This window comes from Ceratotherium simum, chromosome 22, assembly GCF_057802395.1.
Source record: "Ceratotherium simum simum isolate JZ-2026a chromosome 22, ASM5780239v1, whole genome shotgun sequence".
In the NCBI taxonomy this organism is placed as follows: Eukaryota; Metazoa; Chordata; class Mammalia; order Perissodactyla; family Rhinocerotidae; genus Ceratotherium; species Ceratotherium simum.
The window spans coordinates 29814063-29821393 of record NC_141921.1 but is presented as its reverse complement, the minus strand read 5'-3'; the positions used below and the strand labels follow the sequence as shown (position 1 = coordinate 29821393).

The 7331-nt window shown below is 54.5% G+C and overlaps 1 long non-coding RNA gene across 2 annotated transcripts in view; it reads right to left on the bottom strand.

Moving 5' to 3' along the window:
* Nucleotides 1-35: 35 nt before the first annotated feature.
* LOC147914117 (uncharacterized) overlaps nucleotides 36-7331 on the bottom strand; it is a 49100-nt gene continuing 41804 nt past the window's right edge. For both annotated transcript variants that reach the window (XR_015555804.1, XR_015555803.1), the window contains exons 3-4: nucleotides 5530-5707; nucleotides 36-175 (exon numbers count right to left, since the gene is read on the bottom strand). This is a non-coding gene — a long non-coding RNA (uncharacterized LOC147914117). The remainder of the gene's footprint in view (nucleotides 176-5529; nucleotides 5708-7331) is intronic.

Below are 7331 nucleotides of genomic sequence, written 5' to 3'. Positions count from 1 at the left end.
CTGGCTGTCAGCTGGGGGGTGCTGTGGAGCAACTTCGGCCTGAGCCCAGGCCTCGGGGTGTGGACAGCGCCTGGAAAGGACCATCGCAGCTCAGGTTTAGTGAGCACCTACTGCGCGTCAGGCACTGGGCTGGAAGCTGTCCAGGCATCGTTTCATTTAATTCTTCATACCAATCCTGTGAGGTAGGGGCTATTAATAACCCCATTTTGCACAAGAAGAAATGGAGGCTAAGAGATGAAGTAACATCATTCATTCAAATACTCATTATTTATGGAGAGCCTACTTTGCACAAGGACTGCATAGACAAACAGTGATCAGATAATCATAAGTGATTTAATTATTAGTGGGATAAGAGCTGCAAAGAAAAAGTGACAAGTGCCTGAGGTCAGAGGTTTAACAATCACACCGGGAAATCGACAACAATAAAAGCTCATACTTTGGGCACACTTTCTCTGTTGCCAAACACTGGGCTGAGCACATTATGTGGATTATCTCATCTAACCCCCCTGTAGACCCGAGATTCCCATTCTTACAGATGAGGAAACCATCCACTGGAAGGTGGCAAGCACCATGGAGGCAAGGGGTTCTGTCCTGTTCATTTCTGTGTGTATCTCCTAACACCCTGATCAGCATGTGGCCCACAAGTGTGCTTCAAAAAATATTTACTGAACTAATGAATGAAAGAATGAATGGGAGGCATTCAGAGCAATAAGCCCCGCCTTTTCACATGAGGCTCTCTCTTTCCTCTTTAGGCACAAAAGTGGGACCCAAGAAGGATGCGGAGGGTGAGAGAAAGACAAGAATGTGGAAAGGGACATTCTCTGAACCCTCTCCCACCTTTATCAGAAAGGCCCTCTCTGACCCCCCATCCTACCTCTGGCCTCGGTCCGGCCCCTGCTACACACGCTCAGAGCTCTCTCTATTTCACCTTCACAGTATTTATCACGACTGCAATCAATTACTAGTATGACTGGCTATTCAGTGTGTCTCCCGCCTGAGTGTGGGCTCTTCAGGGGCAGGGACTGCGTTTGTCTTGTTTACTGCTGTATCCCCTGACCCCAGGGCCTGGGCTATGGATGCTACATAAATATTTACCGACTGACTCCCTGAGCTGGTCAGGGCAGAGCTGGGATTTAGATCTAGGCAAATCTGACTCCCAAGGGAGCCTGGGGACTTGGGGCCCTGGCTGATCCCCAGGAGCTGGGATTTCGGGGCGCAGGAGCTAAATGGGTCCTGACCACTGTGAGGATCTTAAAGCCAGACCCTGATCACTGACTAGTGTTTGGCCCTGACCTGATCCCCAAGGCCACGCCCACAGACACATGTAGACTCTCACCAGCTGCCATACTGCCCAGTGCTGTCACCCCACAGGAAGACCACAGAGCTGACTTGGGGAGAGTGTGGAAAGGGACACTCCTCCACTCCCCTTTGGTGGGCAGTGATTTGCAATCTACGAAGCACTTCCACGTACATGACCCACTGAATCCTCACCCAGGAAGCCTGGCTTATTATCCCCATGTTACAGAGGAACAGGCTCAGAGCGGTTGTGTAACTTGCCAGAAGTCACATAGCTGCTAAGTGGCAGGATTCCTAATTCTGTCCTAAGTCCAAAGCTGCCTTCCACTCCCAGCTCCTGCAACTCTACTCAGCCACTCCTGAAAGTGCTCCTTCTAGAGCTGTGGTCTAATTTAAAGCTGGGAGGAACCTTAAAATCACCTCACCCGTTGGCTTCCAAACCCTGGGCCTGGGGGAGCCGTGTAACATTCCAGATACCCAGGCCCTAGTCCAGGGGAGTCTGACTCATAGATCTGAAGGGATATCTGGGAATCTGTATTTTTAATTGGCTTCCCCAGAGGGTACACGGTTCTAGTGTCACCTCATGTCCCTCCCATTTTACAGACGAGAAAGCTGAGACCCAAAGAGGAAAAGAGCCCAAGCCCACAAAATGTCATGGGAGGGCCCTTCTGTTACTCATCCAGGCAGAACATCCCTCTGTCTATTGTCCCTTCCTCTCTGCAGGTCCCAGGCCTCAGCTGTTCCTCATTGTCCTGCCTACTCGATCACTCAGGGTTCTGCTCTCTTCTGCGCCTGGCTGTAGACTGTGGACTGGCCCCTCCCAGGCTAGGCTCTCTCTGCTTCAAGAATCTCACCGTTGCTCTTGCAGGAAGGACTGTGGGTAACACCCTCACAAAGGAGGGAAGGGGCTCAGACTCTGGAATCTCCAAGTCCGATTTCCAACAGTATGGTTGACCCATGGCTCCTGATGCCCTCTTTGAGATGCCTACCAGAAGCCACCACCCTCCCTCACTGAGGGTGGGGCTCACCAACTCTCCCTGCTCTGCAGACCTCCCACTTGGGCCTGAGGGTGTGATCTTGGCAGAAGAGAAAAACCTCCTCTGCAGTGGTTGCTTCTGTTCCACCCACCCGTGAAGACCTCTGGGCACGTCCTCCCGCCAGACCTCCTGACTCTGTCCACTGCTCTCTTTTGCAGCCTCCAGGATCTGAGGGAAGCAGCTGGCTCCCCTCCCCACCACACCCAGGCAGCCATTTTCTTGGACCCCTCCCAAGGGCACCACCTATCCCATGTCTGTGAACAAAGTCGAAAGGGTCCCTCTGTCCGTCTGTCTGCTTCTGGGTCAGTGTGTCTGAGCGTGCCCATGGGGACACCAGCTGGCTGGGAGGGGGCTGGGGGCCCCAACCTGCTGTGCACAGTGCCGGGAAGCGCCAGCCCACATCCTTGAGTCCCCAGCCCCACCCTCCCCCGCTGCGGCTGTGACCACCCCACCCCTTCCCCAGCCCGCCTCCCCCTCCCCCACCCACAGCCTCCCCAGGGGAGCCAGGCTGCCAGCCCCAGCTCTCACTTCCGGCCTCATGACCCTCTCTCCAGCCTGCACACTCCTCCCCCCACACCATTTCCCTCCCAGCCTGGACTGAAGGCCCAGGGATGTCCTCGAATGGAAAATACCGCATCAAAGGGGCTATTACTGCTGCTGCAAGACCTCCCCCATCACCTCCCTTTGAGGCCTTTATCTCCCAGGACCTGCCCCTTCAGGAACTACACACCACCCCTCTCCATCTCCTTCTCTTCAGCCCCCTCCCACCTACCCAAGTGTACCTGAAGATCTTCCAACCTGACTTCTGCCCAAAATCATAACAAAAATAACGATGATGAAAATAATGATGGCAGCTGTCACTTCTTTGGCATTTAAATGGAGGCACAGAGAGGTTAAGTTATGCCCTTAAGGACAAACAGCCACGACACGGAAGAGCTGAAGTCTGAATTTAGGTTTGTTGGGCTTCTTTTTTTTTTTTTTTTTTTTTTAAAGATTTTATTTATTCATTTTTTTCCCCCCAAAGCCGCAGTAGATAGTTGTATGTCATAGGTTCACATCCTTCTAGTTGCTGTACGTGGGACTCGGCCTCGCGTTGTACGGAGAAGTGGTGCCTCGGGGCGCGCCCGGGATCCGAACCCGGGCCGCCAGCATCAGAGCGCGCGCACTTAACCGCTAAGCCACAGAGCCGGCCCTGTTGGGCTTCTTTAAACCAAACTTCTTCACTGTCTAGAGAGTCAGCCCCCCTCCCCCGCATCCCCCCACAGCCTCCTCCAACTGTCCCAGTCCCAATCACCAGTTCTAATTTTTGACTTCTAATCTACCCCCTCCCACCTCAGTCACCCAGATGCACTACCCTCCCTCACCACTAGGTGTCCCCTTAGAGCCACTGATGCCCCCAAGGGGAGCAAGCCCCGCCCCACCCCCTGGAGCCATCAGGGCCCCCCCACAGCACAGCACAGCACACCCCACCCTACTCTCAGCCACAGAGAGCTCCTTTGTGCAGCCCTCGCCCACCCCCTTCCTGCCCAGAGCGGGGCACCTGGCAAGCAGGTCTGCCCTAGACCCGCCCCCTGCCAGCCCCCTGCCCTGGGTGCCAGGTGTGCGGGCACCACTGCCAGCTCTGGCTGAACCTGAGGGTCACCCTGCCCGGTGGCCCTCCCTTCCTCCCTCCGAGGTCACCCAGGGACTGTGATTCCCGCCCTGCTCCGCCCCCATCCCCTCCTGCCCTTGGCCCTTCCAGACTCCTGTCCTTGTCTTTCCTTCTGTCTCCCGGAGGACTCCCCTCCTCCAGCCCCACCAGGCCCTCCCCACAGCCTCTCACCCCCGCCCACCTCCTTCCCCTGAGAGCTCCTTGTTCCGCACCCCCTCCCCGCCCAGGTCTGATGAACTCCTCCTCCTGGAAAGTTGCTGCTGGAAAGGAAGTGACTTCAGCGATTTGGCCACAAGGCTGGGCACTGCTGAGCCCAGCTCAACCGAAGGCTTGCCCAGCCCACCTCCAAAGCACAAATGGAGCCACGTGCACACACCACCCCCAGTGTGCACCCAGAGCCCTGAACACATGCTTTCCCAGTGACACGTGGAGAGATCCCTGTGTACATACACCACACAGTCCCAGTGTACCCATATATCACCCCGGTGTGTTCAGCTTCTTGCCTATACACCTCTCCAGTGTACACCAGCACGCTGCACACATATACCATCGAGTGTGGCACACACAACACTCCAGTATTCCTACACCTACCCAGTACATACTCTAAATCCCGCACACTCACCACTCCAATGTATCACATACACAGCCCTCGAATGTCCTCCAACTCAGTCCACTTATAATTCTTGTATACAGAACCCTGCGCACCTAAGGACAGAGCCCTACACACACCTGCTTGCACACAAGATGCCCTGTACTTTTATAGTCCAGTACACATAGCCCTGCATCCTCCCACAGCGGTACCTTCCCACCCTTACAATCCCAAGAGGCCCCACCCCCAGACCTCAGGCCCCAGGAATGCTCTTTTGGAAGGTGGGTGGGTCCCAAGGCAGGCTGGGCTCCAGGGAGCTTCCTGGAGCCCGGAGGCGTCATGTGTCAGTTCAGGGAGTTGTCTCTGAAGGGCAGGGCAGCCCCACCTGGCCTCTGTGGCTCTTGAGCCTGGGTGGGCCTCTGTGGCTCTTGAGCCTGGGTGGGCTAATCTGGGCCAGGAGTAGGAAGGGGGGTCCTGCCCCAGCCCCATCCCATCCTATGAGGGCAGCCTAGCATACCTGAGCTACCCAGCTCCTCTCAGCACCTCACCTTGGCCTCCCAGCTCTCTGCTTCCACAGACTCCAGCAGAAAGGGGTCCTGGGGGGGTCAGCTACACACATCAGGCACTCTGGTTTCCACCTCTACCCTGAGTTCTGGTCATTGTCACAACCCCTTTCTCTTCCCAGTTCTCTCAGGTCATCAAGGAGAAGAGAAGAGACCCCAGACTAGGAGGCAGGACTCCAGGGGACTTGCTGTACATCCACGGGCCTCAGTTCCCCTTTCTGGATAATGGGGAGTTTGAGTAAGTTGGGTTAATATATTTTGATTTTATAAAGGGCCTCTTTTTGGCCTAAGCTGGGAGGGGGGATCCCTGCAAGGACTGGGAAGTAAGTCCTCCTGATCCCCACTTCCTGGGGGTGGCCCAGGCATAGACTCAACTTCCCTGTACACTCTTACCTGAGCAGGCTGTGCAGAGAGGCCCGGCTCAGCAGGAAAGGCCTGTCTTCGCCAGTGATTCCAGGGTGGTTTCTGCGGCGGCCTGAGAGCTGCCCCGAATCCGGGGCCCTCTGCACGCACTTAGCTGGGCGGGCTCTGGGGTCCAGGCCGATGGGTAGATAGGCAGGCAAGCTCCCATCTGTGCAAGAAACACAACACCCCAGGCATAAGCATGGACACAGGATGAGTCAGACATTGAGACCAGGAGGCTGTCCTAGACGGGGCCCGCTCTCGCACACAATGAAATCAGCTCCAACTGATTTCACTGGGGAGTTGTGAGCCTCTCTCTTGAAACCCCAGGTTCCTACTGGGAAGCAGTGTCTTTGCGTGTGCAGGTACATGCACACACGAACGTGAACACACACACTACGGTGGCCTTGGGAGTCAGACAGTCCTTGGCTCAACCCTCACTAACTGTGTGATCTTGGGCAAGTCAGTTAACTTCTCTGGCTCTCAGTTTTCTCAGCTATAAAATGGTGAGATCTTATGAATGGGGAGGAGTACTCTGGGGAAACTATAAATGCTAAGAGCTTATTTATAATGCAGGGGTGAGAGTTGTTGTTCAAAGTGATGGTGAATGCAGATTTCCATGAAGGGAGTACATGCAGCTGGCGCTCACCTTTCTCCATCAGCAACTGGTTATGTCTCTTGTTTTCTTTAATAACCATGGCCCTTCTCACCACCCCCTGCTTCCTACCCATTTGTCTATCCCTGAGGTCTGTACTGGAGCCCAGAGGGGCTCTGGGAATCAAGCCTCATGGACTGCTTACAGGTTCTAGTTGCCTGGGAATCTGTATGTGGGTTAGAGATCCTGCCTGTATAAATATACGTCTGTGAATGTTCAGCTGTCTGGGTAAATACACCTGTACGTGGGTTCCTGGGTCTATTTAGCCTGCTGTGTGCTTCTCTGCATATTTCTGTATGTCTGTGTGGGAGATGTGTGTTTAAGAGTGTACATGTATGGTATTGTTGTCTTTGCTCATTGTGGTCTGTGATCAGCCAAGTGAGCGTGTGTATGTGAGGCTGATGTGTACCTGGGTTCAGTGTCTTCCGTTATACGTGTGGGTGTGTGCATCTGGGTCTATTCAGCTTTGTGTGTGCATCCAGCTGAGCCTGTGTTTGCACGTCTGTGAGGACACAGAGGTGTAGGTGTGTGTGCCTATGTGAGACAAGGTGTGCCCAGCTGTGGTCGGGTACGAGTGTGCCTGTGTGCGCACACACTCTACCTGGCTCTCTGCATCTCGCTGTGTCAGGAGGTGAAGCGGCTTCTGCCTGTCTCAGAGCTTTCTGGATGTGTGTGGGGGGTGGGGTGGGGGCGTGCGGCTGATCCTCTGCTGTCCCTGCAGGTTTCCAATCTCGAGGCCTGTGACTGCGGGCACTGGTGTCACTGTGGATCAGTGTTGCCTCCCTCCTACCTCTGCCTTTCTCCGGGTTTTCAGGGTCATGGTGTGATGGCATGACTGGTCACGGTATCTCTGTGGGTCTATTTCACTGTGGATCAGTATGTGCTGGTACATGTGTGTATTGTGTATCACTGTGTATCTGTGTATGTCAGTGGGTCCGTGTGCCATGTCACTGTATGTCTGTGCCAGTATAGCTGTGTGTCAGTATCAACATGTGTGAGAGGGTCTGTGTGCCATGGTGTGCCTGTCAGCACAACAGTGCCTCAGTGTTTGTGTGGCACCTTTGTGTAATTTGTCAGTACATGTGTGTGTGTGTGTGCATGTGAGAGACCCTTTGTGAGACAGTGTGTGTCTGTGTCA